Below are 27595 nucleotides of genomic sequence, written 5' to 3'. Positions count from 1 at the left end.
TCAAATACTCCTTACCTCTTGAAATCAAACCCATTTCTAGGAAATTTCCAGAACAAGTTGGCCTAGTTGCCACCAAATACTCGAATTGGCCAATTCTTTTCCTGCAGTCGAAGCTCAAACGAGTCCAAATCAAGGACACTTTGAACAATCCACTGAATAGCTGACATTGACAATTTTCCCCCACCAATTGTGAATCTGATTCTTCTCGTAAATCAAAAGGCGAAGGCATAAGGTGAGGCGTTTTAACCCTTAAGAGGCGAGGCATAAGGCTTAAGCCGTTGGGCCATAAGCCTTTTGAGAATTTATTTTTAAGATAAAAATATGTTCAATAAATTGTATATATTTTTAGAAAGTAAAAATTAAGAAAATCACATGTAAAAAAGAAAAACTAGATGTGCTTTGCAAAATACTTGTTGGCTATTCAAAAATTGCTGACTTGAATGCATGGCATAAATCATGATGAGAGTTAGCTGTACCATTACAAAGTTCAAACTATTTTCATGATGTAAGATACAACTCTTGGTTATTTTGGAAAGGTTGAGGTTCAAGAGTTTGAGAAATAAACTCATAGTATGACATTACTTCTATACAAACATGTAGTTAAATTTTTGACCAATTCTAACTTGAGAATCACACACCCAAAATGCGTAAACCTCAGTCCTCAACTAAAAAGGCGCAAAATGTGTGTTTTTTGTAAAAATGTGTAAACTTCATCATGTGATGCATTAGCCTTTTTGGAATTTGGTATTTTAGATTGAGCCTCAGGGCTTTTTAGGCATGCCTAGCCTTGAGGCGAGCCTCAATTGAGCCTTTTAAAATACTGTTTTTAACGATTTGATAATACATTGCTGTACTTGAGCTTAAAGAATAACAATAGGATGTTTATAGAAATATTATGTAATGCGTTATATAATATACCTAATGAATATATGTACCACTAAATTTGATATGTGCAGTTCGCATGATTGCAAAAGAATAATACACATTGAGTCCATATATTTAAATTATTTAATTTCTATAATACTCAGATTAAGGGCAGAAATTCATATTTAGGTAATTTCTAGTGTGTATATGTTTATTTATTTTTTTAATAATTTGATAATACATTGCTATACGTAAGCTTAAGGAACACCAATACTTGAGGTTATTTATAGAAATATTATGAAATGTGTTATATAATGTACCTAATGGATTCTAATTTTTAATGTGTAATTTTAGAATAATATCTGCATGTGTTTATCTAATATATATATTTTTTTCTATAAGAGTACTTTTAAATTTAATCATACAATTGTATTATCTTCATTATTTGAACTTGTAGTATAGTTGTTAACACGTTCCAAAGACTCACTTCTACCGGGGTAAATCTTCGAGCCGCCTCGACACGAATGGCGAACTTGAATTTTGAAATTGGTATTTGGTGAATGAGATATGGGTTAATAACATGTCAACAGAAATTGTCATGAACCTACTTAATTCTATGTGAAGTTAGAATACCTAATGATTTACTATCGATTAAGTGGTCAACTAGCTAACCTGGTGTCCAAGGAACTGATAGTCAATGGTCTACACACTAGAGCAAAGTCTGGGAGTGTGGTTATGTGGAGGGAAGGTTCTAGCACCTGTTCACCTTTTCAACAAACGGTACCTTTGAATTTAACCCATCAAGACTCTTATTTTTTCATTTTGGCATTTATTAACCTTTAATACATGGATAAACCCGCACAAGACACCACATTGAGCTCCGTTATAGGATGAATTTTATTGTGTGAATGTGCTTTGATGTCTGTTTTCCCTCCATTTGATATTTGGTTAACCCTGCACAAGACGACGATTACCCTCACCCCAAAATCCTCTAAAGTATGCACAAGACACCACCTTAAGGTCTATCACCAGACTCATTAAAGTTTTTTAAGGTTTTCATATTTCCAAACATCCAACCATTCAACACTTGGAGAAGGGTTCAAGCATGGTTTCACATTATGGCAAAAGGACATCACATGTCATTGAAGCGTATCATGTTCAATTCGAACTATCATGAACTCAAACAAACATCATAAAAATATCATTCCATTGCATTTTGACAAAATTTAATCATCCTTACATTAACAAATAGGTAAATGCACAAAAACGGGGTACCGGTGCCATTGAGGCTTGGTTTTCATATATTCTTTGGCATTCATGCTCAAATTAGGATCCAAATGAATTCAAGACACTTGGAAAACCCTTAAAACAAAATCAAACCTCTTTAGAATTTTTTTTTTATTTTTTTTGTATTTTCAAGAATTTTGTCCAATTTTTATGATTTTTTTGCAATTTATAAAGGCTAAAAATTCATGAAAATATAAGAAAACTTAATAAAAAATACTTTAGAAGGATAAAAATAATCTAGAAAATCCTTAAATGTGAAAAAAGGTCCCCTAAAATTATTAAATAGAAAACTCTGGAAAATTAGAAAACAAAATATTTTTGAAATGGAAATAGCCAAATTAAAGAAAAGCAGAAATAAAATACTAAATAAATACAAAATATTAAGAAATTGGTTTTAAAACAAAGAGGAATTTTTTATGGGTCATTTCTCCCTTTTTTTTTCTTTTTTTTTTTTTTTTCAGTTTTTTTGTGTGCTTTAAAACTATCCTTTATCGATTTTTAAAATTGAAAACATATTTTTGTAGATTAAATAAATAAATAAATAAATATGTAAATAAACAGGATGGACGGGTCGACCAGTCTATCTGATCAATCGACCGGTCCAGTTGTACCACTTTAACTAGTCATATGTTGTGCATGTGATGTAGGAGCAAAAAGGGGCTCTGCTCCATTCGCCTTTCTCCAGCCAAGCTTCGGTCTGCTGTTGGAACCCTGGATTACTTCACCGCCTTTAAACCATTACTTCGGCCTATTCCGGCATCGGGAAAACACTGAACCACCATTGATTTAACCCTCTTGGCCCCCAGATTACTTTCTGACTGAAAACGTGGCCTGAAAACCTCCCAACCATGCTTGTGCTTACTTGGCCAACCGTTGCCAGCAATAATGGCACGGGCAACGATTTAACATGTTTTTGTGCTTATTTTGCACGATTTTTCACTTATTTTGACCCTCCAAACCTCAGTTCTCTACTTTTTTGGCCTTGTTATTGATTCATGCACGTAAAAGGAAAAAAAAAAAAAAGCTCCTTTTCTAACTCTCTTTTCTCCTTTCTCTTTCTAGCCACCATCTCCTTTGGCCACCTATTCTCCATGTCTTTTTTTTTTTCCTAGCTATTCTCATCCTATTCCGGCCCTAGACACACGTATGGCCTAAAAGTCCCAGCTTTGAGTCTTTGACTCAACTTTCTTGTGAACCCTAGATTACCCTACCCTTGAATCGAACAACACCCTTAAGCATGTTTTAATGGACAACCATGTGCAATCAAACCCTAAAATCAAGATTTTGATGCAATATTTGCAAGAAAGATTGCAGCTTTATCTCATGCATGAAAGAGAACATAAAATCTCATCTTTGCCATACAAATAACATGATTGTGAAACTTAATCATTCATGCGTACTTAAACTCATGAAACCATGCAAAGGGAGTTGGAGAATGAGAAACTTACCTTTGAATGAGCCCTTCTTCCTTGTAGCTTGAATCTTCAACCTCTAAGTTTTAAGCTTTCCTTCTTCATGTTCTTCTTTTCTCTTCCTTTCTTCTCTTGCTATCTCTCTTTCTCTCTCTCTCTCTCTCTCTCTCTCTCTCGGAGCAAACGTCGACTCCAATCCCCTTTTCTTTTTATGTGCTCTTGCAAGAGCTATAACTTCTTATTTATGGAGAAGTAAGGGAGCTTGCCTTAATTCACTAATTCCAAAAATGCCCTTTTAAAGTAAGGAAGCTCCTTCTTTGTCCTAAATGGGGCTTTTTGCAATAAGAGAGAGTTCTCCCAAGGATAGGAAGTTATTCTTATATAGGATCACTGCTCAATTTAATTCTAGGGCCCAATTAAGCCTTAAAAGTGCAATTGAGGTTTCTAATTTGTAATTTATAAAGAAAGACTTAGAGAAAAGGGAGAGAAACTTCAATTAGACTCGGCTATTCTCCAAATTAATTTCAATCCAGACGAAAGTAGGTAGACACAATAGTTATTTTGGATGGTCAATGACTCAATATATGTTTAAAACAATGAATTTATTTTGACTTTTGATATTTATAATAATGTATATTATTGATTTTTACACTTATTATGATGTATATTACTAATATTTTTTTTGTTTAAATTAAAATTTTAAAAAGATATAGCAATGTTACCTAGAACATTGAACATTTTAAAGCTCATGGAGCAGGAATGAGATCGTAGCACAGCATGTCCTGTAAATCATGGAGCATTTGGGCTATACTTCTATAGATATATTGGTGAAAAATGTGTAACAGAAATGTACCATATTTTACCAATTTGTGGGTAGGTGTTAGTATTTATAGGTAACTATGGGGTAGAAGTTGTGTAGCATAGACTGTCCTTACCCACAAGAAAATGTCTACTTAAATTACAGTCAAGCTATTAGATGATAGATATGTAGAGACGTAGTAGTCTATGATATGTATACGGACAGAAATTTTTGAAAGGCACTTGTAGATATAGAAGGTTGTTATGTGGTAGCATTGTGTATGGGTATTTTGAAACAAGTTTATTAGTGTCTGACTTATATTTTTGACAAATCCTTAACACATTTTTACTTTTATGCATATTTTGTAATTACTTCTCTTTCCTTTTAAATATGGGTAAGTTGAATTTTTTTTTTTTCCAATTGTAACCCTTTTGCATTGACATGTCTTTGGATGGGGGCGCTGAATTCTTTGGGAAAAAAAATATTTATTCTAATTTGTGTTTTGACCTTTTTTTATTTATTTATCAAATTTATGTGTGAAAGTGATAATTTTCACTTGTAGATATAGAAGGTTGTTATGTGGTAGCATTGTGTATGGGTATTTTGAAACAAGCAAGGGAACAATTAGTGTCTGACTTATGTTTTTGACAAATCCTTAACACATTTTTGCTTTTATGCATATTTTGTAATTACTTCTCTTTCCTTTTAAATATGGGTAAGTTGAATTTTTTTTTCCAATTGTAACCCTTTTGCATTGACATGTCTTTGGATGGTGGCGCCGAATCCTTTGGGAAAAAAAATATTTATTCTAATTTGTGTTTTGACCTTTTTTTTATTTATTTATCAAATTTATGTGTGAAAGTGATAATTTTCACTTTGTTAGTTTGATGTTGTGCTTTTAGATTGAAGGATTTTTATTAGCAGAATCGTTGGAGCAGTCTTTTTAATGTATTTTACCCTTGCTCACCCTATTAAATTTCATGAGTGAAGTTGAGGATTCTATTTTTTAAAATGAGAAAAGAAGATGTATTGAGGAAGAAAAAAGAGAGATTGCTACCTAAGTGAGGAGAAGGGATCCTTTAAAAGTGTTAAAAAAAGAAGAAGAAGAAGCCTAGTGTAAGCCCATTCAAGAGTATATAGGTGTAAACAAATTATTATTTTCATCGAACATATATATAAAGCACAAACAATGTACATAGTTAACCTGCCATGTGTTTTGATAAGCATTTATCTATCTTTTGAGGATTTCTTTGCTTGCTCTTAGAAGGTGTGTATCACTTGTCCAAACATTTTAGAATATCATCAAAGACCTTAATGCTTGCTTAATTGAAAAGACGGAGACATATTTCTTGTTGCAATATATTGAATTTCAACACCTGGTTATCAATCGCATTTTCAGGCACACCTATTAATCACTCAACAAAGTCCTTTTTTTTTTTTTAAATCATGAATATAAGCATTGTCTTTGCGAGTATTTCTTTGTTAAGAAAAAGAGGGCCAGTAAGTTAGATGAATTAAGTGAGAAACCAACTAAACAAGATAACAAATTTATGATATGACACACCCACTCAGTGGTAAGGTTTCGCTATTATTAATATTTGTATTACCAAGCTTGCCGATCCTTTTGATGGTAATGCTTTGCTAACACCTGTATCAGCAGGTTTGGCGACTCTTTTGTAAGGCGCACATGAGGCCATTGAGAAATGGTCTTTTGGATTGAAAGTTCATCTCACACCTTGCTTGCTGATTGTTTTGAGCCCCATTCAATGATGGATGCAGCTTGATTGATGAGGTGAAAGATAGAATACTTTTAAAATGTTAAAAAATCTCAATAATTTTGATTGCATAGACGAAGGTCTGGTTATAATATGATCGGGCCCAAATACAATACGCAAGTTAGGAGTAACATGAGTTTCAACCCACTTGTTGAAATTATTTTCTTAACTCTGTATGGACCTTACAAGAAAAGATGTCATCAAACTTGGGTAAGACCTAGTTGTTAGTGGCCATTACTGTATGTGTATGTGTTGGTGCGTGTGTGTGTGTGTTACTTCATATGTCTTCTGAGCATTTTCCCATCTGTTGTTTTGAACAACATTTTTTTAATTACTGTATGCTTATTTTCTTATCACCTGCTTTTAAATTTGTGCTCATTCTGACCTTTTCTGATCCATTTTTGTGTCATTGGGAGTTAATTTCCACTTCTCACTTGCAGAGTAGTCACTTAAGAGCTGTTACTTCATATCTAATGACATTTTCTCCATCATTTTGTTTGCACAGTACAATTTACAGTATGCTTATAGCCTTGCCCCCTGTCACTAAATCTGTGTTCATTCAGACCTTTTCTGTCTTTTGTGTTACTGGTGAAGTTACTTTCCACTCTGCACCCACTGAGCGGTCACTTTAGAGCAGTTTTGCAGAGAGAGGGTGACCTTAGTGGTTCAATCCCTGTTTCTGTTATGGCCATCTGTGATGCAAAGCTTTGTAGTTTATGCAAATCCATCGATCCTATGGTGGAGGCTAATCCCATGTTGGCTGTACAACTTATCATGAAAGCTGCTGCAAGATTACCTGGGTTTATTGTTTCATCTGAAGAACATCTTTGGATGCGGAGGGCAAACCCTTACCCTTCCAAGATTCTGCAGTCCTTAATTACTGAGGAAGCCATTTTGCCAGAAAGTGTTCAGATTAAAGCAGTATGTATTCCTTATTCACCTGACATAATTGTTGAACCAATGTCTATTAATGTTTCCTCAAATGGCTACTACATGGATGCCATTGCACAAGAGCTTGCTGTAAAAGATGTTTCCAGGGTTCTGATCTCTAGGTACGTGGAAGCATATAGTTGGGAACAAGTACTTTCTCTGTTTCGTTTCTTATTCTTGAATTTTTCTGTTTGATGAAAAAAATTGTTTTTGTCCTGGATAACATTATAGATGTTCCACAGTTGAGTTCCTTGATCATCTATGACCCTCTTGATGAGTTTAACCTTCGCAATGTTGAGAATAGGGTGATCCTTTGAGGTTTTCAATGTTTCTAGTATGTGCGCACATGCACACATAAAAATTTCTAACCTAGGAGTGTGCTACTCTTGTGGAAAATTAGGGATGATCTCTTTTCTCCTGCAATATATTTGATGAGCATCTATCGTGAAATAAAATTACTAAATTTTACAGCTCTATTGGCAAGGCTTCTTCAGAGATGAGATTATACTCTTCAGTGGATTTATCATCAGACGTGAAAGAAAATGTAAAATCTGAAGAATATTTTAATGTGAGGGCAAGTTATTTTTCTGGTCAAGATATATATGGTGATGCAATTTTGGCTTGCATTGGATACACTTGGAAGTCCAGAGATCTCTACCATGAAGATGTATCCGTGCGTACATATTACAGGTTCCTTTTTGGTTTCACTTGGATTGTTATATTGCTTATTCAAAACATTGATCCTTTTACAGACTCTCCACTAGTATTTGGACCATATATAGTTCAGTTTCTGAGTTTAGTGTGCACACTATAAAACTATCCTTTATGCGTGTTATGAAACATTTTTCGAGTGGTAGTTTTTCCAATCTGGGTTTAAATCTTAGATTATTTATGTTCTGTAAGGTTCTGAAAATGTTAGTGTGTTGTGCATTGCACTCTACTTGCATTATCTTTTATTATTTTAGTTTCTGTTGTATTTCCCTGCATCATCATTGTCTTGAAGATTCCTTTGGTCCTACTTATTTATATGCATTTTATATATTGCCATCTATGTTTTTCTGGAGGTTGTCATTCGAATGGAAAAATTTTGATTCCTTGGTGGGGCAGGGTTGCTATGAAATCTAACTAGTTAAACCTTAATATGCTAGCATGCAATATCCAATTCACACAATCTAAAACTGAACCTGGTTCGATTACTAATATTAAAGTTAGCCCCTCACTCTATGTATAATAAAATATATATATATATATATATATATATATATATATATATATATATATATATGTACTCATTAGATATAGATACACCTTAGAAAATACCCTTTGACCTACAACCTTCAACATCCCCCACCCCCTGGGCCAAGCTATATATCTAATTTTCCCACCTTGTTAGAAATGTATTCGACTCAGGCACTTCCGCCTTGTGAATAAATCAGCAAGTTGATCCTCTGATTTCACATGGGTGGCACTGACAAGTTTCTTTAAAATTTCCTCTCTAACAAAGAGACGATCAACTTTATTTTTGCCCTCATAGAATTCTGGATTCAAAGTGATATGACAGCATCCTGATTTTCAAGTACTAACTCCATGGGTGATGTATGTGGAAACACAAACTCCTCCAATATATTCTTGATTGGGATCACACTAAGCGGGATCTTTGTGTTTACCACAGGCGTAGGCTTAATTTATGATTTTTTTATTGGATTTTAATTAGGTAATTTTCGGCTTTAGAGATTTGTTAATTATTTCATCTTCAATGTTTAGGGATTTGCCCACCTTTGAATTGCAAAGAGTGAACAAGCTTAAGGTTTAGTTACTTTAGTGAACAGGCTAGTCTCATGACCCAGCAGTGTTGGTTTTTACAGCAGCCCAACATGACGGAAAGTTGGAAGAGGTCCATAGTCCAAGCAAAAGGCATTCAAAAGGCTGGTTTTAAGACCCAGTCAACTACTCATCAGATAACAATGGGGAAGAGGCACATGTTATGAAATCAGTGGGCTGCGTTTGCTGCAGGGAGACTGCACCAGCAGACATGGTGACAGTTTGTGGTTCATTGAATGCCTCCTCTCTGGCGAGAGTTGCCAGTCTGAGTGACTATTTTTAGAATTTGTTCAAGAGGGAAAGGGGGTAAGTTGCATAAGGATGAGGATTACTTGCAAGGGGCGGGAAAGGGATGTGACTGTTGATCAGGAGGATTTTTTATATTGCAAGGGCTCAAATAATGGCAAGATGGATACAGTTGGGTTTGAAATGCCTCTGGTTGATAGAAATTCAGCTATGTCAAAGGTCTATACCTGTTGGATGTTAAGGCAGCAAGGACTTAAAATGAGGAAGTCATAGTAGTCAAAAGAGCAAGGTGCACCAAGGCTCAAGGGGTACTTGGAACCTAGGTGCAAGGCTAAGGGGCATGCCTCATGGTGGTGAGGCACACATTTGTTAAAATTTTGTGTACAATGGCCTATGTAATATATAATGGATTATTGATCTCTGAACACATTAGCACTAAATTTGAATTTAAAACTGCCAAAATACTAAATACCAAAACATAAATGCGTAGAAATTATTGACTACCATTTTACCAAGTATCAAGCATAGCGCAACATAAGCACACAAGGGTGCAAACTACAACGAAAAAGAAATTGCCAAACTGAAAGCATTGACACCATAGTTCAATATCAAAATACGAGTAAAAAGGGTGTCCTTGGGCTAGAAGGCTCCCAACTTTGCAATGGTAGGGGGGAGGGTTGCCAGAGTGTACGCAACCTTACCCCTGCTTTTTTGCGGAGAGGTTGTTTCCTTTGACTCAAACTTGTGACCAACTGGTCACAAATGAACAACCTTACCATTGATCCAAGTCCTGCCCTCATTGAAAGACAAGAGTATTATAAAATATTCCAAAGTCTAAAAATTTAATAGGTGTCATCATCAACCAAGATATCATCATCTTCTTATTCTTCATCAGAATTATTGTCTCCAGTGTCTTTTTCCTCTTCATTCTCCTCTGCACTAGCCTCTTGGTTCTCATCCTCATCTATAAGTTCCAATATTACAGCCCTAGCAGTGGTAGATGAAGCTTTTTTATTCTGTAGAAGACAAGGATGAGGCGTTCACACTTGCTCTTGATCTAGTGGGATGGGGGTCTCATTTACTCCAGCAGCTCTTGCAACGGAACCCCATATCGAAGAATCCTATTCAAACACGCATTTATTGTCCTCATCCGAATCTCCATGCACTCTACCAATCAACCACTGATTACAATCATTAATATCCTGTAGAAGGATGGGATCAATGATGTCATTCCTGTTCCTCAATGTTTGAGTAAATTTCAAAAACACCAGAATTATTTGGCTATCCTATTCCTCTTTTTGCTATGAAGCTTCTAGAAGTAAAAAAAGTACCATATTAAATAAAATGATTTTAAAAATAGTAATAAACCTAATATTCTAGGTTATTTAGTCCATGATATCCTAGTGTCTCACATATTGGAGTATGCTCAAATTTGTTCTGCAGCCAATAGCACCGCATGTGAGGCTAAGACTTCTCATAGCAAACTTTTGCAAGTTTGGAGTTGATGATCCAAATAAGGTCCACCAATCTGTGGTTAACTAAATAAATTTCGAATGAATGGCTATCACCCATGTAGCTAAAAATTTAAAAGGAAAGAAAGGAAAGAGGGAGTAAAAACGCATGTAAACTAACTAAATCCAAAGTGGCTAAATGGCTAATGTTCCTGGTGCTTGTCTTCCTTTGTCTCAGAGTCATATCAATTCCAAAGGGGCCTTGAGTGGTTGTATGAGTTGTCAACTCATTTGAAATTTTATCTTGCAATTCATTGGATGACACTAACCTTGCAATGCATTTGTCTAACTTCATCTTGTTCAATGTTGGGATTAGAATAATAAATTCTAGGTTCAAGATGTGTGCGACTGCATGCAAAGGTTATAAAGTTGCAATCCCCACATTATATCAATTTCAAATGCTTCCTTGAATTTTCTCTCTCTCTCTCTCTCTTATTGAAAGTCCTTGCTATGGCTTCCTTATCCCTATCCTTAGTTTCATAAAGCCATTGTAGGATTCTTTTCCCCATCAACCAATCAGAGTTGACAAACAGCTGGGCCTGTCAATTTAAGGGCATAAACAATAGTAGTCCAAAAGGAACAAATATTGGCACAAAGACAATGCTAGCTGCTCTTTTGCTGGCTGCCTCATTTGCCCATTTACTATTATCACAATATTTAGAAGTAAACATCATAATTTGTTCTTGTGAAGGTGTATTGAATGAAGTGTGATAAAGGTTGTTGCAAATCTTGTCATAGTAGACCTAAGTAACTCCTTTTCGCTTGTGCATTTGCCTCATCATGTTCACCACAAGAACATGATTATAAAATATAACTGTAACTAAGGCTCAAAGTGTGTTCATAGGGGGGAGCTGATGAGGTTATTGTTAATAAGGGGGAGCTAATGAGGTTATTGGGGATATTCAGAGCAAAAAGAAGGGGCTCATGATACTTTGAGTTGGAATTTTTTGGACAAGATTTTTATGAGGAAGGGGAGAGAGATAGCGTCAATGGATAAGATGTTGCGTATCTAACATGTATGAGCTATTCGGTTTTAGTGTATGGTGAGCTGAAATCTTGCTTTAGGGCTTCGATGGGGATTAGGCAAGGTGACCTTCTTTCCTCGCTTTTGTTTGTTTTAGTGGTTGATGTTCTTGAGTAGGTTCGTTGATAGGGCAATGGATTGAGGTTTAGTGAAAGGGCTAGATGTGGGGATGGATGTGGCTAATCCATTAGCACCTTCAGTTTGCTAACGATACTATATTCTTCCTAGACACCACTTTTTTTTTTTTTTTTGAATATTTTGGGTTTTTCTATATTTTTGAGAGGGTTCATGGGCTTAAGATTAACATGGGGGACTGGTATTGCGGCTATTAATGTGTATGATAAGCCTATAATGGAGCTGTCTTCAAAGGCGGGTGTGATGTGTTGGAGTGGCCATTGTCCTAAGGGTTCCTTGTGGGGTAATCCTAGATTTGTGAGCTTTTGGGATCCAGTAGTGGAGAGGTTGTCTAAGTGTTTTGATGGGTGGAAGGTTGCCCTTTTTTCCCTTGGGGGTAGAATTACTGTCGTTCAGGCTTGCCTTTCTAGTATCCCATTGTATTTTCTTTCTATTATTAGGATTCTTGTGGGGGTGCTACAGAGATTGAGAAAATAATAAGAGATTTGATGTGGTAACAAATCTAGTTAAGCTAGTGTGCTATAACTAGTGCCACACAGCCCTTCACAAAGTGTGAAGTGTTCGGCCATGACAATTGGCCAGGCTCTTACATGTTATTAAAGACCATTGAATATGCATTGCTACCATTATTAGATGGAAGAGTGGTTTGCTTTCAGTCGACTGTTTTGTAATTCTTTGTTTTTTTGACACCCTGCAGTGCAGGTGCTTCACTTGCTGTTTGTGCTTGGGTGGCATCCCCTTGATGCCCTTTAATGAAATTTGCTGATAAAAGAAAAAAAAAAAAAGAGTATACATCTATGGTGCATTTGTTAGTTTATGCAGCTTAATCATTTTGAAGATTTTCTTGTTTTTTACTCTATGATGGTAATGTGACACACGTCCATAGCAAAAATAATGCAGTTGTCTAATATTTTAGATAATGGTGCAAAATTAAGGTATTATATTTTTATAAGAACTTCCTTCACAGGATGCTTATAAATAAGATGCCTAGTGGAGTTTACAAGTTGTCTAGAGAGGCAATACTTGCAGCCGATTTGCCTGTAGCATTTACTACACGAACAAACTGGAGGGGCTCTTCTCCAAGGGATCTCCTCTGTACGTTCTGCCGTCAGCACCACTTGTCAGAACCTGTCTTCTCTCCCATCAATAATCCTTTGAAATCATTAGTGGACTCTCTGGGATCATGCAAGAGATTGATGGTTGAAGAGCCAGGTAAAGAAGGAACAGAATATGCAAATGGAAATGGTGTTGCTGCTAGTGGCAGGGAACCAGTGGCGCCTGGATCCACCTTTAAATGTGAAGTAAAAATTTATTCCAAGGGCCAAAATTTGATTGTACACTGTTTGCCAAAAGATTCTTATAAGCAGGCTGATGCTGTCCAGAGTACTGCTTTGAAGCTTCTCTCATGGTTGAATACATTTTTTAAGGAACCAGATATGCCATTAGAGAAGTTGACATCTTCTGGATATGCCCTCAATATAAGATTTAATCCTCAAATTTTTTTTAAGGAGTTTACATTATGTCCGTCGGTTCATAATGTTTGGCGGAGAACTGTCACCAAAGAAATCAGATCACTGATTCAGACTGCTTTAATCACCCATGCATTGAGCAAGGAGTTGGAGTAAGCCTTTTAAACATGGAAGGTCAAGATTCTTGTGTCTCTCCATCGAGCGGGTCGTTAGTATGCATAAATTATACCATATCTTTGGTTACAAAAGGGGAGAATACAAAAGAACTTCTTGAAAGTAATGATGATTTTGAGTTCGAAATAGGAACTGGAGCAGTGATTCCCCAGCTTGAAGCTGGAGTGATACAGTTGTCTATGGGTCAGTGTGCTTGTTTCTATACAGAATTGCATCCAGAAGTGTTTATTTTTGCTGCAGCTGGTGATTCAGCAAAAACCCTCTCACTGTTATCTTCAAGTGAGTGTTTCTCTATAAGAAATAAATTGACTAAAATTTCTTTGATGACTATGTCTGTCTAATTGCTTCTGTGATGGTATAAATAGGAACAGTGTCCATATGTCTATCTAAATTGTGACAATGATCGTCATAAATAGGAACAGCTAGCATAGTTTGTTTCTCTGCATGTTGCTAAGAAACTGATTGAAATCAATTTACTTCTGAATTTTCAAGGAAAATATTTCCGTCAAAGTAGACCACAGGTCATTATGAAAAATTTTAAAAAAGGGCAGCCCAGTGCACAAAGCTCCCGCATATGCAGGGTCCGGGGAAGGGGCAGACCACAATGGGTCTATAGTACGCAGCCTTACATTGCATTTTTGCAAGAGGCTGTTTCCACACCTCTAACCCCTGACCTCCAGGTCACACGGCGACAACCTTACCGTTGCGCTTAAGCTCCCCTTCATTATGCAAAAATTTATGGATGTAATTTTTGTATGCTGTGGCCCTTTGTAGTCAAAGGTTAACTGAAAAATGATTTTTATAGAAGGGAATGAATCCTGAGTAAGTATTTTATTTTTCCTTAGACTTTTCTTATTTTCAATTCTCTCACTTGTCCTGACTGGCTGTGCATTGCACTCGTATACTTCTAACAGAAGCATGCTGCTTGGAGTTCTCCATAATTTTGTTAAAGGTAACAGAACCCTTGGAGGATAGAATGGAGCAAGCTTTCTTCAACCCTCCACTTTCAAAGCAACGAGTGGAGTATGCATTACGGCACATTAAAGAATCTTCTGCTACTACATTGGGATATGCTTGCCAATTGTCATCCGATAATTGGGAGTAAAAACAAGTAATGGAGATTGAATTTTGTTGTCTGTTGCAGATTGACTTCGGATGTGGCTCTGGAAGTTTGTTGGGTTCTTTGTTAGATTATCCCACTGCTCTAGAGAAAATTGTTGGTGTTGATATTTCGCAGAAGAGTCTTATCCGTGCAGCAAAGGTTAGAAACATTGATATCTACCAAGTTGACTCGTCCGCATCCCCCCAAATTCTTTTCCTAAAAAATAAAAATAAAAATTAAGAAATTTTTTTTTTCTTCTATCCCTCTGATTTCGCTCTGTATAGCTTTGAGGAGTAGATGGTATATGATAATGGCATGTTTAGGGAGTCCAGCTTGATTCTATAATCGCCTTGACTAATTTGCTGAAAGATTATTAGGCTGTACTTCCTAAGGTCTTTTTTTTTTTTTTTTGTTTTCTTTTTTTGTTTTTCAGTTTTTCTAAGAGGATATTCTGTTGCATTTTTTTTTTCTTTCCCTATTTAATAAATCCCTTTATCCCAAAAAATGAAAAAGTGCGGGCACCAGTGTTTTGTCGGTTTTACATCTCTTGCACCTTTGAGTCACTGTTACAAAACTAGTCTTTGCTCTACATCTCTTGTTCATAATGCAGATACTGCATTCAAAATTAAGTTCAGACTCAGATGCGGAATTGCCAAATACAAGAATCAGATCTGCATTGTTATTTGAGGGATCCATCACAGATGTTGATTCTAGATTGTATGGATTTGATATTGGCACTTGCTTGGAGGTACTTGGTTTTCTCTTTAGTGCCAGAACACTTAGAGGATTGTTATGTGATGCATTTAATGGTTTTCTCCTTGCTCACCCCCCCCCCCCCTCTTTGATTGCACATTTCTAGCTTTCATTCTGATTTATTTTATAGAGTATTTCTATGTATTAACATATTTTAAAGCATTTCCTATATGTGCGTGTGGAATTGTATGCGAAATACATATTTTGGGACATTCCATTAGTGTAGGAATGTAGAATTTTATCAAATTACTATGAATCTTTCAGTTATATAAGTGCATGGTTTATGCTATCATTTGTGCTGAACGTGTCCATGCGCTGTGCAATCAAACTTGGTAGAATGCTTTAAAATTTCAATTTGGATTATAGTTTCAAGGCTTCTAAGATCTTGAATTTTCAATGGAAGTTCCAATGTTAGTTTCTGTTTTAATTTTAAAAACAGATGGAAATTAGGAATAAAGCATGATATTTTTTTGGATCTTTAGAAACTCTTAATAGGCATAACAATGCGAGATTTAGAACTTTACTTTTGTGAGTAAAATATAGCAATGCTTGGTTTGGGGTGTATAAGGTGCAATTCCATTTTACTCTTGTTAGATTGCCACTTTACCTAAAAGCTTAAGCTACAGTTTTGGGCCAACAATGTATATCAGGTCTTAACACTCCCACACAGCTGCAGCCCGACAGCACATGGAGAGATAAACCAATAGATAACACCCATTACAGGAAATACATAAATTTTAGACACCACACAGTAAACACAGGCAACAAGACTAGAACCTAGGACCTCCTAGTCACCAACTCTGAAACCATGTTTGATTACCTCTTTACCTAAAAGTTTAAGTTGTTAGGTTGTGGACCAACAATGTGTATTAGGCCTTAACAGCTATTTTTAAAATATTTAATTAATATAAACAAAGCCTGTATATTATCAGTTAAGTATAAATAAAATTTATAAATTAGTTGAAATTAGTTATACAAATACAACTAATTTAGACATAAAAGGTTGAATCCAATGTTGTGGAATCTAGGTTCAATTTTGAATTGGATTTCAAAACTCTGAAAATTTTCATTCATCTCCTTTTGCTAATTATCTTTATTTTAAGAAGTAAAATAGTAATAATAATAATAATAATAATAAGAAACTTACTAAGATGTAAATTTCTAGGTGGATCTGAACCCCACTTGTCAATTTCAACGAAATTTCATTCTATAGTTAGTAATTTTAAATTTTTTATTGAAAATGTGAGATTAGAAATTGACAGAAATTTGTCCAACATTTTGACAAGGGGGATGAAAATCAAAATTTTTTAGGGGAATTTTGACATTTTTGTGGAAATGTATGACCATGCTTGATATAACAAAAAGGAGAAGAGAATTCAATATAAGGTAAATTTGGTGAAGCTTGTGAGATATTGGGGTTTCAGCAAGAGTAGGAAAGGAGGAGTTTTAGCAGCATGGTTTTTGCTATTTGTGGACTGCCATAGTTTCAACTCTGACTTGTAAATGCCAGTTACTTAACTTACGCTATTGACAGTGCTAAGGCGTGTTATGCTGTGTTGGTTCTAATGCTTTGGGAGAATGCCAATTAGGCAAGTAGGCTTGAACCTCACGAGAAATTAGAAGTCTTGAAATATATGGGAGACTGGGCAGACAAGGCTTTATCTTTCAATACAATCCTTGAAGTGGGAGTTGTTGGTAAGATAAGCTTATAGTACGGAATATTGCAATCTAAACCAGGGCAGCTCAATTTGTTTGACAGGGTGCGTGTAATGTTTATGTGTATGCTCCTCACCATCATACTATATTCTACGTGCTTTGCTTGCATGTTATTCTCATTTGGAAATGTTTTTCTTTTCTGATGACATGCCCTAGCCATGTCTAAAAGAACTCTTGTATGCCCAGAACATCGGTGAAGACGTGCCTGTTGGGCTCTGTTAGATACATATGCATCTATTCAGAATTGTTATGCGGTGCTATTACTATTAATTAGCATTTAAAATTTGTATGAAAAAGGTTTTGTGTGTGTGTGTGTATATATATATTGCGTGTGCTCGTGTAGCTATGTTTTTTTTGTCATTCAGAGCTGACATTATAATGATTATTAGGTAATTGAGCACATGGAAGAAGATCAAGCATGTTTATTTGGTGATGTTGTGCTGAGTTATTTTTGCCCCAGAATTCTTATTGTTTCCACTCCAAACTACGAGTACAATGTGATACTCCAAAGGTCTAATCCAGCAAGCCAAGAAGATCTTGATGAGAAAACCCAGTCACAGTCATGTAAATTCCGCAACCATGATCACAAGTTTGAGTGGACTCGCCAGCAATTTAACAGATGGGCTGCTGATCTTGCGGCAAGGCACAATTATAGTGTTGAATACAGCGGTGTTGGTGGATCTTCCGACTTGGAACCAGGATTTGCTTCTCAGATTGCTGTCTTTTGTCGGGGTGATAATCACTCGGAAGGCCAGGGAGATGATGATTTGAAGAAAATAGATGCAGCCCATAAGTATGAAATTGTCTGGGAGTGGGATAGATCTCGCTCATTGAGTTCTGTTGTTTGAAAATTATAATAGAACTCATCCTTTATTTTGGGTAGCGCACCTATTTTAGATCTAGTTCAAACTTACACAGCCATGACCCATTGGCCTTTAGATATATTTAACTTCGTTACTGCTGTAGGGCATGAAGTAGTTTCATGCGTTTGGAGACTGCTGTAGTGATAGCTTTCCTTGAGCCACTCTTGAATTTTAGATTATTTACTTACATCCACTCTCCATAGTAATGTTCCTTGTAATGCTTCTGCAAACACTATGCCTGTTGCTATAATTTGAATCTTCCGTGAAAATGTGAATACTCATTGTGGAACTTCTTGTATAGTCGAGATTGATATGCTAATTTTGACAATTTCCTGTGCTAAGTGTAGGAAGTTCATGAGATGTAGATGAAGAGAGGAGATATTAGGAAGGGAAAGTAAATTGGTAAGGTAAAATTCAATGTGTATTGACCTTGCAGTGTGTGAAAAGTATGCTTGCTTTCTTTCGCAACGGTCATTAGTCTTAATACACAGGGAATATACGTAGAAACATGTGCCCTACCACACTTGATCATGGATGTCTGAATGCTTGTCATATGACATTTTGTGTATTGTGGCAAGATTAGATGAATAAGCCGATTTCTCTTTTTCTTTTCTTTTGCAACAATTAGTGCAAAAGAATTTGTTAAAAATCTCAACAATTTTATGAAAGTTTTGATTTTATAAGTCTTAGAGACTTCAAAATTTAAAAATTTCAGAAATCTCTCCTGAGATTTGTTAAAAAGATGCAAATATTTTCTTATGGTTTGTTAAAAAATAAGGTATTTTTTTGGGGAGGTTTGTCTTTCCTTGAGATTTGCACTATTTTTTTAACCTTCGGAAGAGATCTGTGGTATTTTTGAAATCTCAGGAAGGTCTTTGTTTTTTTATCAAATTTGAGGGGAGATGAGTGTATACTAATGCTATGTTTGAGGGGTCCTTGGATTTAGATTTCTATTGGATTATCAATATTATTGTATTAATTTCTATTTTTAGAATTGATAGAAAAATATAGACATATTTCAAAATTACTTTACCTAAAAGTAAGTCGGGTGGATTTTTTGAAAGAAAGATAAATTTGTAGTTTTGTGTGTGTGTGTGTGTGTGTGTGTGTGTGTGTGCGTGTGTGTGTGCGTGCGTGTGCGCGCGCGTGTGTGTGTGTGTGTGTGTGTGTGTGTGTGTGTGTGCGTGTGTGTGTGCGTGCGTGTGCACGCGCGCGCGCGTGCTTGATGCGCTGATTATTAGTTGAAAATTATGCAATTTGAGAGGGACCGGTGGTGTTTTTTTTTTTTTTTTTTTTGAAAGATGAATGAAAATTATTTTGGATTTGTTTGATTAAAATTAAAGATTTACCTAAAAATAAAAGGGTGGTAGGTTTAAAAGGAAGAAAATGTTGTAAAATATGATTTTATATATTTATCTTTATTTATGTGTTTATCTGGAGATATTTAAATTTGAGAATACCGTCATACTAGGAAGATAAAAATATTTATTAAAATTTTAAATTTGTGCCTCAGTTTTTTCATGGGACAAATAAGGAGTTAAAAAGAATTGAAGAAAAATTAAAGTAAAAGCATTTTAATAAATTACTTATATGTCAATAATTTGTAAAATACTATATTTAATTTATAAGATATATTTTAAATTGAGGGCATTTTTGAGAAGACGATTGAAGAAAAAATGATCATTAAAACCACTCAAGCCTCCCTTAATTAATATCACTTATTTCATGTTATTGAGTTTGAGATAAGCTAGCCTACTCATGAACAATCTCTATTTTTAAGTAGTTGTAGCTTCTTGAGTCTAATTCAAAAATGAGCATATCCAAGCCTTTGAAACAAACTTAACTAAACTTGTAATTGAGTAGCTCATGAGCCGAAATGAGTTGAACGTCATTATCAAACAAGCTCTAAAATTGAGCTTAAAATCACTCTTTATATAATAAATGAGCTCTTACTGAATTGAACTTTGAAATTTTAGAAATTTAACACCTTACATCAAACAAACAAATTTCAAATCAAGACTTTAAATTTTGTACTTTTCCTATATTTCTTTCTGATTGTAGGATAAACAAGTTTTCTGACAATGGCTTTAGGAAAATTAAATGTTCAACCAAAACCTACATCAAAACCATACCCAATGCATAATTTTTCTTTTATACAAATTTTAAAGTTAGTTTGAATCATTTTGCTCAAGACAAGAAAAGAAATGGAAATTTTAAAAAATAAAATTAACCATTTGCACTAGCCCTATCACATATATTTCGGGTTATAGAGTTTGAGATGAACAAGTCTACTCATAGATAATCCTTATTTTTAAGTCAATTCCAGTTTGTCGAGTTTGATTCAACATCACTAAACAAGGACGTAAATGAGCATATCCAAGCGTAACCAAGTTGCGCTTAAAATCATGAGCCAAAATGAGTCAAACATCATGTATTCAAGTTTGAGTTTTTATTAAAATAGCCAAAATTGAGCTTAAAATTACTCATTTATATATAGTAAACAAGCTCTTATTAAATTGAACTTCAAAATTTTAGAAATTTAAGACCTTGCATTAAACAAAAAAATCTCACAACAAAACTTCAAATTCTGTACTTACATTTCTTTCTTATTGCAGGATAAACAAATTTTGAAGCAATGGGTTTAGGAAAATGAAATGTTCAACCAAAACCTACATCAAAACCATACTCAATGCTCAAACTTTATTCAAAATTTTAAGTTGATTTGAATCATTTTGATCAAGACAAGAAAAGAAAATAAAAATAGAAACAAATATTTTCCATTATCAAATATGATTTAAAATAAAATTTATTTTAATATGATTAAAAATTAAGAAAAAACAAATGTCAACGATGTGTGAAATTAAAATTTTGTTTGTTAATTCCCTAAATATTTTATTTTCTCTCACACTTTTTTTGATGACCATACATGAAATAGTAAATTCCTTAAGGGCCCTTGTGAAAATGCAAGAAAAATAAAGTTATTATCAAAGAAAGTAAGAAAGAAAATAACATATGCAATCAACCAATAAACAAAAAAATATTTTAGAGTACATTAACATTTGACATATGTTAACTTTTAGTTGTATAAAAACAAATTTTTACTTTTAATAATATTTTGAGAAAGAGATAAAATACAATGAAAAATTAATTTTGACCCATACCATGTCAGTGCGATTTAGCCCGAAGACCTCAACCCATTTTCCCAAATGACCCACAAAAACTGATAAGAGCTCTCCATCACATTCAGCCAAGTAGCCATAGGAAAAGGAATTGTAGGGCCTGTCGGATCTTGCAAGAGCATCACAATGGCCTTCCCCTATGTTTAAGTCGAAGACTCCTAGATTCCCATTTTAACCCAGTACGTAAAAAGTTGTATCTAGAAAAACTGGGTTGCTGACTGCTGTGAAATCACGACCATTAATTTGGTAAATGTGTCTCCACGCCATCTCCCTTGAATGAATAAAGGAAAAACATGTAGTGTCATGTCTACCACAATTTATAAGAGTCGTGCAGTATGAAGAAGTTGGCAAAGTTGAAAAGCCGATTCCAACTATACAAAACATTTTGTGTCTTAGATATTCACCCTGCTCCCCTGTAAAAGGATTGAAGAAGAATATGGACTCCATATCTTTTGACATTAGCAACCAACCATCCCAGGAACAGTAGATTTCAGCACTTGACAACATTTCTGGTAAGTTCTTTATTTTAAATGAATTACCATGAATCGGGTCACTAAGATAGCAAACTCCGTCATCGTTCTTTAAGTACATAAACCATGGGGATAGAATATGATTCTTTAACAAGGGAGATGCAGTCTTCCAATTTGTTGGAGGAGCAGCTAATCGAAAATCTCTACAGGCAGCTCGAAAGTTCATGTAATCAAACAGATTAAGATGCTCTGCAACCACAGAAAAAATATCAAAACAAAGATCACTCCAATTTACTGTATTTGCAATTGTTTGATCCACATCCTCGACACCATCGTTGCCTTCCTTATTCTCCTTACAAGGGAATTCTTCTTTCATAGTGTTATCACTCTGTTTGGCCTCTGCTTGCATGGCAACTAAACTGTGGACAATATTAGCAAGGGATAACAATGAATATAATTTAGGAAAAAAACAAAAAAGAGAAAAGCTTAAAATCTAGGAACGAAAGAGATGAATTGGTCCCCCCACCCCCCCCCCCCCCCCCCCCCCCCCCAAAAAAAAAATCCCTGTTCTTTCTGGAGCAACGTCTAAACAGAAACACCAACCTAACCCATACTCCATAAGTATATCTAAAACAGTTTAAAATTCTACCTGCGATTAGGCATGACCCAAATGGGCCTATGCCACGGTGTGGGTATATCTGGCCAAGACATATAAATTGAAATGCTTGCTTCTTCAATGTTGAATGAATACAAGCTTTTTCCTTCCGGCTCAGTAAAGAATATGTGATTCCCTTGGGTTTCTGTTTCTGTTGCAAGACATGAAACTGAACAATTACGACCCAAAAACAAAATCCTGTCGTCCAAGCTTTCACCTCTACCCAGATCATCCGAGAAAAGTCCAGTCTATGAACCTTTATGTTGTTGGCTTCATTGTCATTCCTCACTCCATAGAGCTGTTGGGCCACAAGGATTTCACCACATGATTCCAACATAAAGTGCCATCCTGGCCAATTTGGCCACCCAATTCCGAGGGATGTGATCTTAAGGTGGTATGAATCATCAACCTCAATAACCACCATCATACCACTTGCAGAACTCGAGGCATATAATTTAGAATCAGAAGCAACAACAGCATCAAACCTCATATTCCGGCTTAATTCATTTCTTAAAATGTTTGGAATCTGTTTTCTGTAGTTTTGCACAGTCCATCGCTGGTCATTGAGTCGACAAAATATAATGCGGGGGGACTTATTATCGAAAACAAAAACCGAACAAGTAGGATTGCTAGGTGTTAGGAATTCTGGTGTGGAACCGTCGGCAGCAGCACCTCCCCAGCAGAAAATGTTGAACTGGAGATGGACGGCCACCAAATCTGCCCACCTCTTGTGACTTTGCAGCAGCCTTTGTTTGACTTCTTCCCCCTCACCTTGTGTATATATATATGTGAGAGAGCTGTGATGTAGTGTGCTGGGTGTGAAGATGTGAAGTGTGTTGCAGAGAGTTGAGGTGAGAGAGAGAGAGAGAGAGAGAGTTGAGTAGAGCAGTGAGGCTCCTCTGTATATTTCTCCCAGAGTTTATAGTGCAGTTGTGTGTGCTCCCGTGGACGTAGGTCTGTTTGGACCGAACCACGTAAATCCGGTGTTCCAGTGTGGATGTGCTTGAATTTTTCTTCGTGTGTGATTGTTGCTCCTAGGTTTTATTCCCCAACAATTGGTATCAGAGCTTTGGTCGGAGTAAAATCACCAGATCGAGAAAAATTCCAGATTTTGAGCCTCTGCCCAGTACCTCAAATTTTGATTTTGAGGCTGCCATCAAACTCTCCTCGCCGAGACGAAGCCAACGAAGGTAACTGGAGCTCAAACAGAGCTTGGAAGGAAGCCGCACGCACCATCGGCGAAATTACTGCCCTGCAACGCGCCCTCACGCGCCGGCAACAAGTCGGGAGAGGTCCTCACACGCGCCCACGCGCCGAAGAAAGTCCTGCCAGCGTTTGGAGGTTGAAGACGCTGACGTCAGCGTCTACGTCAGCCAGACTCCGCCACGCCAGCGCTGACTCAGCCGGCCAGTCAGCGCCACGTGGCGCCCAGTAAGCGACTAGTCAGCGACACGTCAACAGCCACGTCAGCCGCCACGCCAGCCGCGGGTCCGGCACCACGTCAGCCCCGGACCCACGACCGTCAGTGCCACGTCAGCAGCGGGTCCCACAGTGCCACGTCAGTGGTGGGTCCCATGTGCCATATCAGCAGGGTTGACCGATTTTGACCAGGTTTGATCGAAAGTTTGACTTGGCTTTTCGAAGCCATTTCGAGTTCGTTTTTCGGGTTTTCAGCCATTCCGGATCCAACCGTGCTATCCAATTGAGCTAATTCCATCTATAGATCAGTGAATTGAGATATCGAACGAAAAAAGCTCTCACATCGAGATGTTTGACGGAACGAACTTCAATTTCTAGAAAATGCAGATCGAGGACTTCTTGTTTGGTAAGGAGTTGCACTTACCGCTGATGGAGAATCCAGATTCCATGAAGGAGAGCTAGTGGGAGTTGCTTGATCGAAAAGCCCTCGGAGCCGTGAGGATGACATTGGCAAAGTTTGTTGCCTTCAACATCAAACACTTGACAACCATCAAGGCCCTTATGGATGCGCTATCTAACATGTACGAGCAGCCATCAGCCGCGAACAAGGTACATCTCATGAAAAGACTGTTTACAATGAGCATGTTTGCAGGTGAGAGTTTCAGCAGGCATTTGAATAATTTCAATGAATTGTCGGATCAACTCGCCTCGGTCGGGATTACCTTTGACAGTGAGATCTGTGCCCTATTAATTCTCAGTCAACTGCCTGAGAGTTGGAAAGGTATTGTAACTGCGATCAGTAGCTCTGCAGGAAAATCAAAGCTGAAATACTACGAGGTTATCAGCATGATTTTGACAGAGAAGAACAGAATGCAGTCAAACAATGACTCCACTTTAAGTTCAGCTTTGAATGTGGAAAGACGGGGAAAGGGAAGCGGGCATGGACGATCTAATAATCGTGGTAGATCTAGGACCAGGCGGTCCAAATCCAGAGATCCTAGAGGTTCCCAAGGCACAAAGAATGTTGAGTGCTGGAACTGTGGAAAGACCGGACATTTCAGAAACCAATGTAAAGGTTCGAGAAAGGAATCTGAGGCAAAGACAGAAGCAAATATTGCTTTCGAGAATGATGAGATGTTGATCTGCTCTTTGGAGAGCAAGCAGGAGTCTTGGGTCTTAGACTCCGGAGCCTCATATCATGCCACATGCTGCAAAGATTGCCTAGAGGAGTACACACCAGGTGATTTCGGTAAAGTGTACCTTGGCAACGATCAACCTTGCGACATAATCAGCAAGGGAGTTGTGAAGATCAAAATGAAAGGGTCAGTATGGAAGCTGAAGGATGTCAGATATATTCCAGACTTGAGAAAGAATTTGATCTCAGTTGGTCAGCTGGCAGATGAGGGATACACGACGAAATTCATTGGCGATGAATGGAAAGTCTCAAAGGGTGTACTAACGATTGCACGAGGTAAGAAAAGCGGGACACTTTTTCTAACCTCAAATGCCTCAATGTCTATTTCAGTTGCTGCAGGAAATGATGACAGCAACATTTGGCACCAACGACTTGGTCACATGAGCGAGAAAGAACTCAAGGTGATGCACTCAAAAGAAAAATTGAGTGGTCTACAGTCAGTGCAGATTGACATGTGTGAGGATTGCATAGTCAGTAAATAGAAGAGGGTCAATTTCCAGATAAACACCTGTGCCCCAAAGAAGTGTGTCGGGACACAACAACAGAATGCCGAGAATCCTCAGGTGGAGGAACTAGTGGAGCAGATCGTTGCACCACCGTCTCCTACTCCAGCTCCGGAGCTTAGGAGATCTACTCGGCCTCATATACCAGACAGAAGGTATATAGATTGCGTACTTCCTACAGATGGAGGAGAGCTTGAATGCTGTGATGAAGCATGTCAGGCAGGAGATACGAGCAAGTGGGAGCTTGCAATGAAGGACGAGATGAAGTCCCTCACCTCCAACAGAACGTGGAAGTTACCCAAAGGCCTTCACAACAAGTGGGTGTATAGAATTGAAGAGGAGCATGATGGCTCTAGAAAGTACAAGCCTCAGTTGGTAGTCAAAGGCTTTGAGCAGAAGAAAGGGATTGACTACACCAGCATTTTTACATCACTTGTGAAGATGACAGCCATCAGATTAGTCCGTAGAAATCTAGCAGACAGGAAGGTGGTGACTAGAGAGAAGCTGAAGTTATGCTTAACTTCGGTTGGTCTTCATGCTTGAAGACAGACATGAGCACATCATTTGTCTATACACTGGTTGAGATGCTGCCTCCGTCTCCAAGTGGGAGATTGTTAGGAATTCTGGTGTGGAACCATCGGCAGCAGCACCTCCCCAGTAGAAAATGTTGAACTGGAGATGGACGGCCACCAAATTTGCCCACCTCTTGTGACTTTGCAGCAGCCTTTGTTTGACTTCTTCCCCCTCACCTTGTGTGTGTGTATATATATATGTGAGAGAGCTGTGATGTAGTGTGCTGGGTGTGAAGATGTGAAGTGTGTTGCAGAGAGTTGAGGTGTGAGAGAGAGAGAGAGAGAGAGAGAGAGAGAGAGAGAGAGAGAGAGTTGAGTAGAGCAGTGAGGCTCCTCTGTATATTTCTCTCGGAGTTTATAGTGCAGTGGTGTGTGCTCCCGTGGACGTAGGTCAGTTTGGACCGAACCAAGTAAATCCGGTGTTCTAGTGTGGATGTGCTTGAATTTTTCTTCGTGTGTGATTGTTGCTCCTAGGTCTTATTCCCCAACACTAGGAGGGGATGACAACGTGCAAATGCTAAAGCAGAAAGGATCTTCAATAGAATTTAAACTGGGCAATTTGATGGTGGATAGCGTCAAAGGGATTAAAGAGAGAGAAGTCCCAGTCAAGGAATACAAGAAGCCACCCATAGCAGGAACCTACGATAATGCGGTGCCGCAGCTCAGGAATGCTCTTAATAACCATGTTATGCTTAATATGATCAGATCTGCGATGGGTGCTCAAAAGCAATAGCTGCTTTACAGAGCAAAAAATCTGGTTTTTAAAAGTTTTCCCTTGAGGGTATACAAGCCATGGTAAAAGTCCGGGCGCCGGGGAGCACTGACGACCTTTTCTGCTGCCAGTATCCTTCTCCATGTTGAACCAACTGTACATTAAAAAATTTTATAAAATTGACATTGTGCTCGCACGCAATGATGTATAAAGCAGTATTCGTAATTTCATAAATAAAACATGAAAATTCAACAGCATAAATGATTCTAGATGGGGGATGTGGCAAAACGGGCGGACCAGGTCTAGACGGGTCGCCAATGGGTAAATGGATCACACACATGCCAACTCTAACACTGTCAGCGTTTAAAATATATAATTTATTTATTTTAAATTTTTTAAAAAATTTCATATAAAATGACATTTAAAAAAAATACACTAAACCCAATTGTCTTTATTTCTTTTAATAATGAAGATTTATGAATTGTGAGAAATAATTTCTACACAAAAAGTGTTAAATAATTTATTAAAGTTTACGTATTATGTGATATCTTGTTACTATATATTTGATTATTTGGTATGAGAAAAATGTGGGGAAATTATTTTCTAAGAAAACTCTATTAGACAATCAGAAGAATATTTTGCTATTTTTTTATAGGCTTTCTAAAATGGTGCCAAAGATAAAATTAATGATGTCATGTAAATGTTTTTAAAATACATGTTTGGATGCAAAGAACACCTTATAATATTTATCAAGTGCATAGTTTCCAAAAAAAATATCATTTTTACAAATGATATTTTTGAGTTTGGCCAAAGATTTAATAAGAGGAAAGAAAGATTTTTATGACACCTCTAGTTTACCTTAAGGTGACACTATTTTAGCATTTAAATAAGATTTATATCCTATTATATAAAAAGTTATAGGGTAAAAGACACTTATCTCTCGTAAAGTTAAAGAAAAATAGAGGATGTGGATAAGACAAATGCATTTTATTTATTAATATCTAAATAA

The 27595-nt window shown here is 36.7% G+C and overlaps 1 protein-coding gene and 1 pseudogene across 2 annotated transcripts in view; both read left to right on the top strand.

The window, feature by feature from the left end:
* The window catches only part of LOC131159395 (small RNA 2'-O-methyltransferase-like), a 31451-nt pseudogene extending 13281 nt beyond the window's left edge, over window positions 1-18170 (top strand).
* Window positions 1-27595, top strand: part of LOC131159398 (histidinol dehydrogenase, chloroplastic-like) — a 218626-nt gene that overhangs the window by 57344 nt on the left and 133687 nt on the right. The window lies entirely within an intron of this gene.

This window comes from Malania oleifera, chromosome 7 (assembly GCF_029873635.1).
Source record: "Malania oleifera isolate guangnan ecotype guangnan chromosome 7, ASM2987363v1, whole genome shotgun sequence".
NCBI classification, from domain to species: Eukaryota; Viridiplantae; Streptophyta; class Magnoliopsida; order Santalales; family Ximeniaceae; genus Malania; species Malania oleifera.
The sequence above is the reverse complement of the archived record's forward strand: the minus strand, read 5'-3'. Positions and strand labels throughout refer to the sequence as shown.